Source organism: Miscanthus floridulus, chromosome 8 (assembly GCF_019320115.1).
Source record: "Miscanthus floridulus cultivar M001 chromosome 8, ASM1932011v1, whole genome shotgun sequence".
Lineage (NCBI taxonomy): Eukaryota > Viridiplantae > Streptophyta > Magnoliopsida > Poales > Poaceae > Miscanthus > Miscanthus floridulus.
The window spans coordinates 68,023,998-68,033,631 of NC_089587.1; positions in this window are offsets into that span (position 1 = coordinate 68,023,998).

Here is a 9,634-nt window from a genome sequence, read left to right on the forward strand (position 1 = left end):
ACGAGCCAAAAGTCATTAGTTGCCATGTCCAAGATCTACAAGTTTATGAAGCTATCCTTCGGAACTTGTGTGTTTCTGATGTTCGAGGACTATACTCTCTCTATGACAGACAAACTCTGAAGAACTATGCATGCATGCCGGTGATGAGGTCGCGCAAGGAGCGCCAGTACGTCGCAGTCTCTGTCCCCCGCGCCGGCGCCCACGACTCGGCCGACATCCGCGCACACAGCCTCTTGTTAGCGTAACAGAATTGGGGATCGAGATGAGAGACTAGACTTGGGGAAGGAGTAAGCAAAGCAAGTGGGATAGGAAGGACGGATTTGATTTCGTAGTTCAGGTTCAGGTTCATTACATGCCCCTCGATGCCGGGGGCTTGTCTCAGCAGCGCAGCTGCTCTAACACCTGGAGATCAAGCCCATTGCGGCCCAATAACGCGAACGCTTGGGATCTTGGCGCGAGTGGTCAGCCTTCTACCCGTTGCTGGACAGGCCACAGTAACCGGACCGGCCTCCTGTGCTTCCGATGCGGGTTCTTCAGTATCTGCAGTAAGAGCCGATGATGCCATAACACCTCTACGTCCTGGACATGCTCCGCGGCCGCAAAAAGGACAAGTGCTCCTTCGAGGTGCTCGCTTACCACGGCGACCGCGGCGGGTGGAAGTGGAGTCCGCTCCCGCCGCCGCCATTCCTCCGCAGGCCCAACTACGAGGACGCCGAGCCCGGACACCGACCCTACGCAAAGCGAGTGGAGCAAGTACGGCGACTGGGTGCTGCCATTCTCGGGCAAAGCCGAGCACGTCCCCGAGCTCGGCCTCTGGTTTGCCATGTCTCGCACCAGCCTGTCCCGCAGCGGCCTGCACGCCCTGGACCTGGACCTCTCCACCGCCGGTGCCGGTGACGACGCCAGCTGCCAACCGCCGGCGTTGTATGACATCGGGGTTGATCTTGAGCTGCGGGACGACTTGTTCCTGTTCGGTCATGCCGTCGCGAGCCTGGGCTCCGGAGTCCGGAAGGCTCTGCGTCGCAAGGTTCTTCCTTATTATGAAACGGGAGCACGCGTTCGACAATCCGATCGGCGTATTCACCGGCGTGGAGGTGGTTCCCGGCGACGACGGCCGTCTCCGGGTGATCACGCACAAGTCGGAACGTTTCGACGAGGAATTTAATTCTGAACCATTGAAACTGGTGAAACTAAATCGAATTCCACTCCTGTGTGTGTCTGTGTGGTTAGAATTTTGATTTAGAAATACGTCCGTGATTACAAAAACAACCCCTGAATGTCTCCGAGAAGGACAGCACACATGTCTACGGATTTCAGTCTACGAAGCTAGAACGCGTGTAGATGGCACATCATCATGTATATGCGAATTTGCCAGCATGCAGGGGAGGTTGTTCCGGATGTCTCCTACTCACAAGTCACAACTATCATTGTTCATGTAGCCCGAGCCACGACGGCACGGCATGAAGCCCGCTTTTTTAGCCCGACACGAGCACCCGGCCTGGTGACGTGCGGGCCCGGGCTGGCTTGGCCCGAGGCAGCAGACCGTGCCTGGGCCGCTGCTCAGGTCCGTGGGCTGGCACGGCACGACCCGGCCTGAGTCGGTTGGCCCGGCAGCGGCCCGGCCTACCCCCTCCCCCTCCTCACTCATCCTCCCCTCCCCAAGGCCCAGCGCGGCCGGCCCACCTTCCCCGCCTCCCCCCTCCGCATATAAAAGCACACGGGCCGGCTCCACAGCGCAAGCTCGCCCTCCGTCCCCCTTTCCCACACGCGTCGTCCCCCTTTCCCACACGCGCAAGATCGCCCTCGCCTGGCTCGCTCCTCCGTCCTTCCTTCTCCACTCCGCCGCTGAGGGCACCGCTGTGGGGTCGGGGCTCCACACCTCCGCTCGCCGGTGCTGCCCGCCCCCTCTGTGGAGTGCCCCTACGGCCCTACCTCCTATTGTTGCACGCGGCCGGATCCTCCTCGGTGGCGTCCACTGTCACCTCCCGCGGGCTGCCCCTGCCTCCTCCTGCCACGCGCGAGTGCGCGGCCGCTGCCTCCAGCCGGATCCGCCTCGGGTGCGCGGCGTCTGTAACACCTCTGGTGTTTTGACCTAGCACTAAAATTTGACATGTCATCATATGCATTGCAAAGCATTCATAAAGTAGAAAATTTTGAATGCATTCACTAAATAAGCTTTATTTCGTAATGTTGTTATTTTATGTGAAGTGATTCAAAACCCTAAATAAAGATCATGACCACAAGGGTCAAATTTCATGTAATCATGTGAGGCCATGTGTCATTTGACTCAAATAACCCTAATGGGCCATGTTACTGGTCAAAAATCAAAGTTAAAGTAAAAAGGTAAACAAATCAAATTTGAATTCAAATTCAAATCATAAAGGTCCTTTTTGCCCCTTATGTCTAAATTCAAAATCCATGTGGAATTTGGGGTTGTGACAAAAAGCAAAGTTGAAGATTATTTTATAAGGATCAACTTTGGTATTCAAAGTTTTTAAAGTTTACATATAAAATTTGGAGTAATTTTGAAATGATTCAAATGCTCAAATGCACCCCAAAATCAAATTTCAAAATGGAGCCAGAATTTGAAAATGTTCCTTGAAGCAAAGTTGTAGAGTTTGAAAAGTTGAGCAACTTTCATTTTTGGAGATTTTCAACTTCTTTAGAAAATTTGAGAGTAATTTGAAAAATGGACTCAGTGGCAGTTCTGTAAATATTTCAAAAATCAAATCGACATCGCCTGTTTGCCACCAGCGACACGCAGCTGTTCGCCGCTGACCTTCTTCGTCGCTTTCTCGCGCGGTGACACGCAGCCGGCACCGTGGCGAGCTCGGGCGTGAGCTGTGGACGCCGGGCGCGTTCCTCCCGTCTATAAATAGCAGCAGCCGCCGCCGTCGTCCCCGTTTTTCCCCTCTGCTCTGCTTCGCCGTCAGCTAGCTCCGCCGCTCGCCGTAGCCACCATCGAGTCGCGTCCGTCGTGCCCAGCTACGCCAACGCGATCGCCTCGTCCTTGCGCTTCCCTGCGGCTTGCTCACGTCGCTTGGGTTGGCCAGAATCGCCCGGCGCAACGTCTTCTTTCCCGAGACCCGCCGGAGCTCCGCCACCATCGACTCGACGTGGCCAGGCTGTTCCAGACCGTCTCCGTCTTCACCAAACGCACCGGCGTGATCGCGGTGAGCTATTGAACGCGATACTCGCTTTGTTTTAGACTCTACTGCACCGTTGCCGGGGTTACGCCGTGAGCCGTCGTGTCCGAGCCGCCATGGCCGGCGTGGAGCTCTCTCCGGTGCGCCTTCTGCCATTCTAAGGGCTAGGATGGGTTCGTAGGATTGTGTAGATCATTTGGGTGCGGTCTTCCTCGCCGGAGCATCACCGTCGGCGCATTTTGGGCCGGCCAGTAATGGCAGCGCCGCCATGACCTGTATGTGTCACTGACTAGTGGGGTCGGGCTGTCAGTGAGAAAGAAGGAGAAGAACAGTGAGGTTTTATTATTTTCTGATTTTGAGTAGTGCTGAATCTTTAGAAATTTGTAGAAAAATAATCATAGCTCCAAAAATTCTGAAATTTTGTGTGTAGCCTCTGTACATGCTCTAGTATGGTTCAAAAATTTGAAACTTGAAATTTGAGGAGAAGTCGAGAATGAAGAAGAGGAGGAGGATCCTGAGGAGTTAGTGTACTTCTCAGATGAAGATGAGGTTTCGTTCGGTATGGGCATGGACGCCGATGACTGAGAGCTTGGAGTAGTAATAGTTCCTTTACTGCTTTCCTAGTAAACCAGGGTTGTCTTGTGGGATACAAGACATGTAATTTAAATAAGTAACCCTTTGTAGCATGGAACCTTTTAAATGCTTTCAATAAAGAATAATGTAAGTAAACATGTTTCTCTAACAGATGCCTCGTCCTATCACCCGAACTGGTGCTAGTGGCTCGCATGACGATGATGAGTGCCCAAATCCTCCACCAATGCCTTCGACTATGGCAGATGCCATAGCCGCACTCGTCAATGCAATGGCAGAGAATGCTAGGTTGTTAAGGGAATTGACTCAGAACCAACAGGCACCATACCCTAATCGTGGCCGTCGTAATAATGGAAATGATGAGTCAACCTATGTTGATTTCACTGACACACGTCCGCCTATGTTCTCTAAGGCAAAAGAGCCTTTAGAAGCTGACGATTGGCTTAGGACAATAGAGCAAAAGTTTGAGCTGATTCACTGTACCGAGATTCAGAAACCAAGGTTTGCGGCACAGCAACTCCGAGGAGCTGCTGGTGCCTGGTGGGCAAATTTGGTAGCTATACAGCCCGCTGGTCACCAAATCACCTAGAGGGAGTTTAAGGATGCCTTCAGGGCACACTATATTCCAGATGGTGTGATGACCATGAAGTTAGAAGAGTTTTTGGCTCTTAAGCAAGGGGAGCACCCGGTGATGCATTATGTTGGGCGCTTCAATCACCTGTCGCAGTATGCTATTGAGTATGTGAATACTGATAGGAAGAAGAAGAATCATTTTCTTAGAGGCCTGAACACTAAACTTCAGACCATGATGGCAACTTGTGGTAACGCAACTTATCATGAGACAATCAACATTGCTATCGCTTCAGAGGAGAATTACCGCCGACACAAGGAGGCGAAGAAAAAGAAAATATCTGCTTTCGGATCGTCGAGTGGAAAGCGTCAAAAGTTAGTCTACCATCCTCAGAATCATGGCCATGCACCATTCCGCCCACAACAAGGCCAAGGCAGGCAGCAAATCTTTATTCGCCCTACAACTAATACGCCTTATCCTCATCAAGCACCGCAGCAGCAAAATAATACAAATAATGCAAACCGCAATGCTACTACCCAGAATCATAATTATCCATGCTATAATTGTGGTAAACCCAGACACTTTTCCCGAGAATGTCCGTATCCCAGGAAGAATAATCCTGATGCACCCAAAGCCCCTGTTACTCAAGCTCAGAATCAGTACAAGGGCAATGCTCAGAATAGTCAGAAGGGTCAGGCGGAGAAGAAAACTAGAAGGGTCTTCTATACTCAGGTGGAATCTATTCCAGACGGAGAACCAGTAATGATGGGTATGTTTCCCATTGCTAAGCATCCTGCAATTACCTTATTTGATTCTGGTGCATCCCATACATTCATCAATCGTACATTTGTTGTGAAGCATGGGATAGCTATTGGGGAAACAAAAGAACCATATCATATACAGTCGCCCGGGGGACGAATCTGTACAAGGGAGGTAGTTCAGCATGTACCTATTGATTTGGGAGGTTATGAGTTCCCTACCAATATGCTGATATTAAAGGATCAAGATATAGATGTGATCCTTGGTATGAACTGGTTAACTCAACACGGGGCTATCATAGATGTTCTGCGTAGAACCATAAGGGTAAATGCACCTGACAGCAAAACCTAACTTCTCATCCAACTTCCCTTCCCTAAGAGTACAGTGGAAACAGTCTATGCAACTATTGTTGAAGAAGCCGAGAAAATTTCAGTGGTATGTGAGTTTACGGATGTCTTTCCCGATGATCTGCCGGGTTTGCCACCAGACCGAGATGTAGAGTTTAGGATTGATCTGAAACCAGGAACGGCACCTATGTCCAGAAGAGCATATAGGATGCCACCCAAAGAACTAGCAGAATTAAAAATGCAACTACAAGAGTTGTTAGACAAGGGTTTCATTCAACCTAGTTCATCACCTTGGGGATGCCCTGCTATCTTCGTGAAGAAGAAGGACCAAACCTTAAGGTTATGTGTTGACTATCGGCCATTAAATGAAGTCACCATAAAGAACAAATACCCCTTACCCCAAATTGATTTGCTTTTTGACCAACTTGCGGGAGCTAAGGTGTTCTCGAAGATAGACTTGAGATCAGGCTATCACCAGATTAAGATCAGACGAGAAGATGTGCCGAAGACAACATTTACTACCCGATATGGTCTATATGAGTATCTAGTCATGTCTTTTGGGCTGACCAATGCCCCGGCTCATTTCATGTACCTAATGAACTCAGTTTTCATGCCCAAGTTGGATAAGTTTGTCGTGGTGTTCATCGATGACATTCTTATCTATTCTAAAAGCAAGGAGGAACATGCGAAACATCTCTGTATTGTTCTACAAAGGTTAAGAGACCATCAATTATATGCCAAATTCAGTAAATGTGCATTCTGGTTAGAGGAACTACAATTTTTGGGTCATGTGTTGTCTGCTGAAGGTATAGCTGTTGATCCAAGCAATGTAGAAGAAGTCCTTAACTAGAAAGCACCTACCACTGTTCATCAAGTTCGTAGTTTTCTGGGGTTGGCAGGGTATTATCGTCGGTTCATCCCTGACTTCTCCAGAATTGCGAAGCCAATTACTGGACTGTTGAAAAATCAAAGTAAGTTTGTATGGTTGACAGAATGTGAGGAGAACTTTCAGACATTGAAGAAGTTGTTGACAACTGCACTACTATTAGCACAACCTGATATCGAGAGGCCATTTGATATCCATTGTGATGCATCCAGAATTGGTATTGGCTGTGTTCTGATGCAAGAAGGCAGAGTCATAGCATACACTTCCAGACAACTCAAGAAACATGAAGAACATTATCCCACCCATGATCTTGAATTAGCCGCTGTTGTTCATGCACTCAAGATTTGGCGACATTATTTATTGGGCAATATCTATCATATCTATACGGATCACAAAAGCTTGAAATACATCTTCACTCAGTCAGAGTTGAATATGAGGCAAAGAAGATGGTTAGAACTTATCAAAGATTATGACTTAGAAGTGCATTATCACCCGGGTAAGGCTAATGTGGTTGCCAATGCCCTGAGTCGCAAGAGGCATTGCCATTGTCTAATTGTAGAACCTATGCAACAAACATTGTGTCAAGAGATGGAGCATCTGAATTTACAAATCATAGAACAAGGTTCCCTATCCAATATTACAGTAGAGTCCACTATCAAAGATCAGATCATTGCTGCTCAACAGAAAAGTAAGGGCATAGCCCATATCAAAGATAAAGTCAGATCTAGAAAACCAACATGTTTCAAGGTTGATGAATCAGATGTTGTATGGTTCAAAGATAGATTGGTAGTACCCAAAAGTCTGGAGCTGCGAAAGCAGATTCTTGATGAAGCTCATTCTACAAGATACTCTATTCATCCAGGTAGCAACAAAATGTACCATGATCTGAGAAAGAGATATTGGTGGACCAAAATGAAAATAGAAATAGCTCAATATGTAGCCAAGTGTGATACTTGTCAGAGAGTCAAAGCGGTTCATATGAAGACTGCAGGTCCATTAAATTCATTGCCAGTTCCATCTTGGAAGTGGGAAGATATATGTATGGACTTCATCGTGGGATTGCCTAGGACATCTACAGGCTACAATTCAATATGGGTTATTGTTGATCGCCTAACCAAGATAGCTCATTTCTTACCAGTTAGAGATAAATATCGAGCGGAACAGTATGCAAAGCTTTATCTTGATATAATCTTCAGTCTGCATGGGGCACCCAAGACCATTGTCTCTAACAGAGGGTCATTGTTCATATCCAAGTTTTGGAAAAGTCTACATGAGTCTTTGGGAACTAAATTTATCCGTAGTTCTGCTTATCATCCGCAAACAGATGGACAGACTGAAAGGGTAAATCAAATTCTTGAAGATATGCTAAGAGCATGTGTCCTTTCCTATGGTGCTAAATGGGATGAATGCCTTCCTTTAGCTGAATTCTCATATAACAATAGCCATCAAGAGAGCATTAAAATGGCACCATTCGAAGCATTGTATGGCCGTAGATGCCAGACACCTTTAAATTGGTCAGAAGCTGGAGAACGTTGGTTCTTTGGACCAGATGTGGTCAAGGAAGCTGAAGAGAAAGTTAAACTCATACAAGCCAATATGAAGGTAGCTCAATCCTGACAGAAAAGCTATGCTGATAAGAGGAGACGACCGCTAGAATTCAAAGTGGGAGATTATGTCTACCTCAAGGTATCACCGATGAAAGGAGTTCATCGTTTTGGGATTCGGGGAAAGTTGGTGCCCCATTTAGTAGGTCCTTTTCAAATCCAACAACGATGTGGACCGGTCGCCTATCGCATCAAGCTACCAGATCACATGTCAGTGGTGCATGATATCTTTCATGTATCTCAGTTAAAGAAGTGTCTTCAAGTACCTGACCAAGTGGTCGACTTTGGTAATGTAGAACTAGAACCTGATTTGACTTATGCCGAGTACCCTATTAGAGTCTTAGATCAAAAAGATCGAGTCACTAGAAGACGTACAATCAAGTTCTACAAAGTACAATGGAATCAACACACTGAAGATGAAGCTACTTGGGAGTCCGATGATTACTTAGAAGAAAATTTTCCTGACTTCTTCGCTTCTATCTAGTTGCAATACCTTGTCTATATTGTAACTTGTCTCATTTGTCAATGGAATGGAAAACCCCCTCACTAGCCTTTTGAATAAAGTTATGATGTGTTTGCTTGACACATTTCCTTTTCCATTACTTAGCCTTAGATTTTAAATCTCGGGACGAGATTTCTTTAAGGGGGAAGGGTTGTAACACCTCTGGTGTTTTGACCTAGCACTAAAATTTGACATGTCATCATATGCATTGCAAAGCATTCATAAAGTAGAAAATTTTGAATGCATTCGCTAAATAAGCTTTATTTCGTAATGTTGTTATTTTATGTGAAGTGATTCAAAACTCTAAATAAAGATCATGACCACAAGGGTCAAATTTCATGTAATCATGTGAGGCCATGTGTCATTTGACTCAAATAACCCTAATGGGCCATGTTACTGGTCAAAAATCAAAGTTAAAGTAAAAAGGTAAACAAATCAAATTTGAATTCAAATTCAAATCATAAAGGTCATTTTTGCCCCTTATGTCTAAATTCAAAATCCATGTGGAATTTGGGGTTGTGACAAAAAGCAAAGTTGAAGCTTATTTTATAAGGATCAACTTTGGTATTCAAAGTTTTTAAAGTTTACATATAAAATTTGGAGTAATTTTGAAATGATTCAAATGCTCAAATGCACCCCAAAATCAAATTTCAAAATGGAGCCAGAATTTGAAAATGTTCCTTGAAGCAAAGTTGTAGAGTTTGAAAAGTTGAGCAACTTTTATTTTTGGAGATTTTCAACTTCTTTAGAACATTTGAGAGTAATTTGAAAAATAGACTCAGTGGTAGTTGTGTAAATATTTCAAAAACCAAATCGACATCACCTGTTTGCCACCGGCGACACGCAACTGTTCGCCGCCGACCTTCTTCACCGCTTTCTCGCGTGGTGAGACGCAGCCGGCACCGTGGTGAGCTCGGGCCTGTATGTGTCACTGACTAGTGGGGTCGGGCTGTCAGTGAGAAAGAAGGAGAAGAACAGTGAGGTTTTATTATTTTCTGATTTTAAATAGTGCTGAATCTTTGGAAATTTGTAGGAAAATAATCATAGCTCCAAAAATTCTGAAATTTTGTGTGTAGCCTCTGTACATGCTCTAGTATGGTTCAAAAATTTGAAACTTGAAATTTGAATATATTTTTAATGTTCAAATATTCAGTCCATTAATTGATAAATGTAATTTCCATGATTTTTGTAGGCCATTGTATAATTCCAAAAATTATGAAATTTGTTT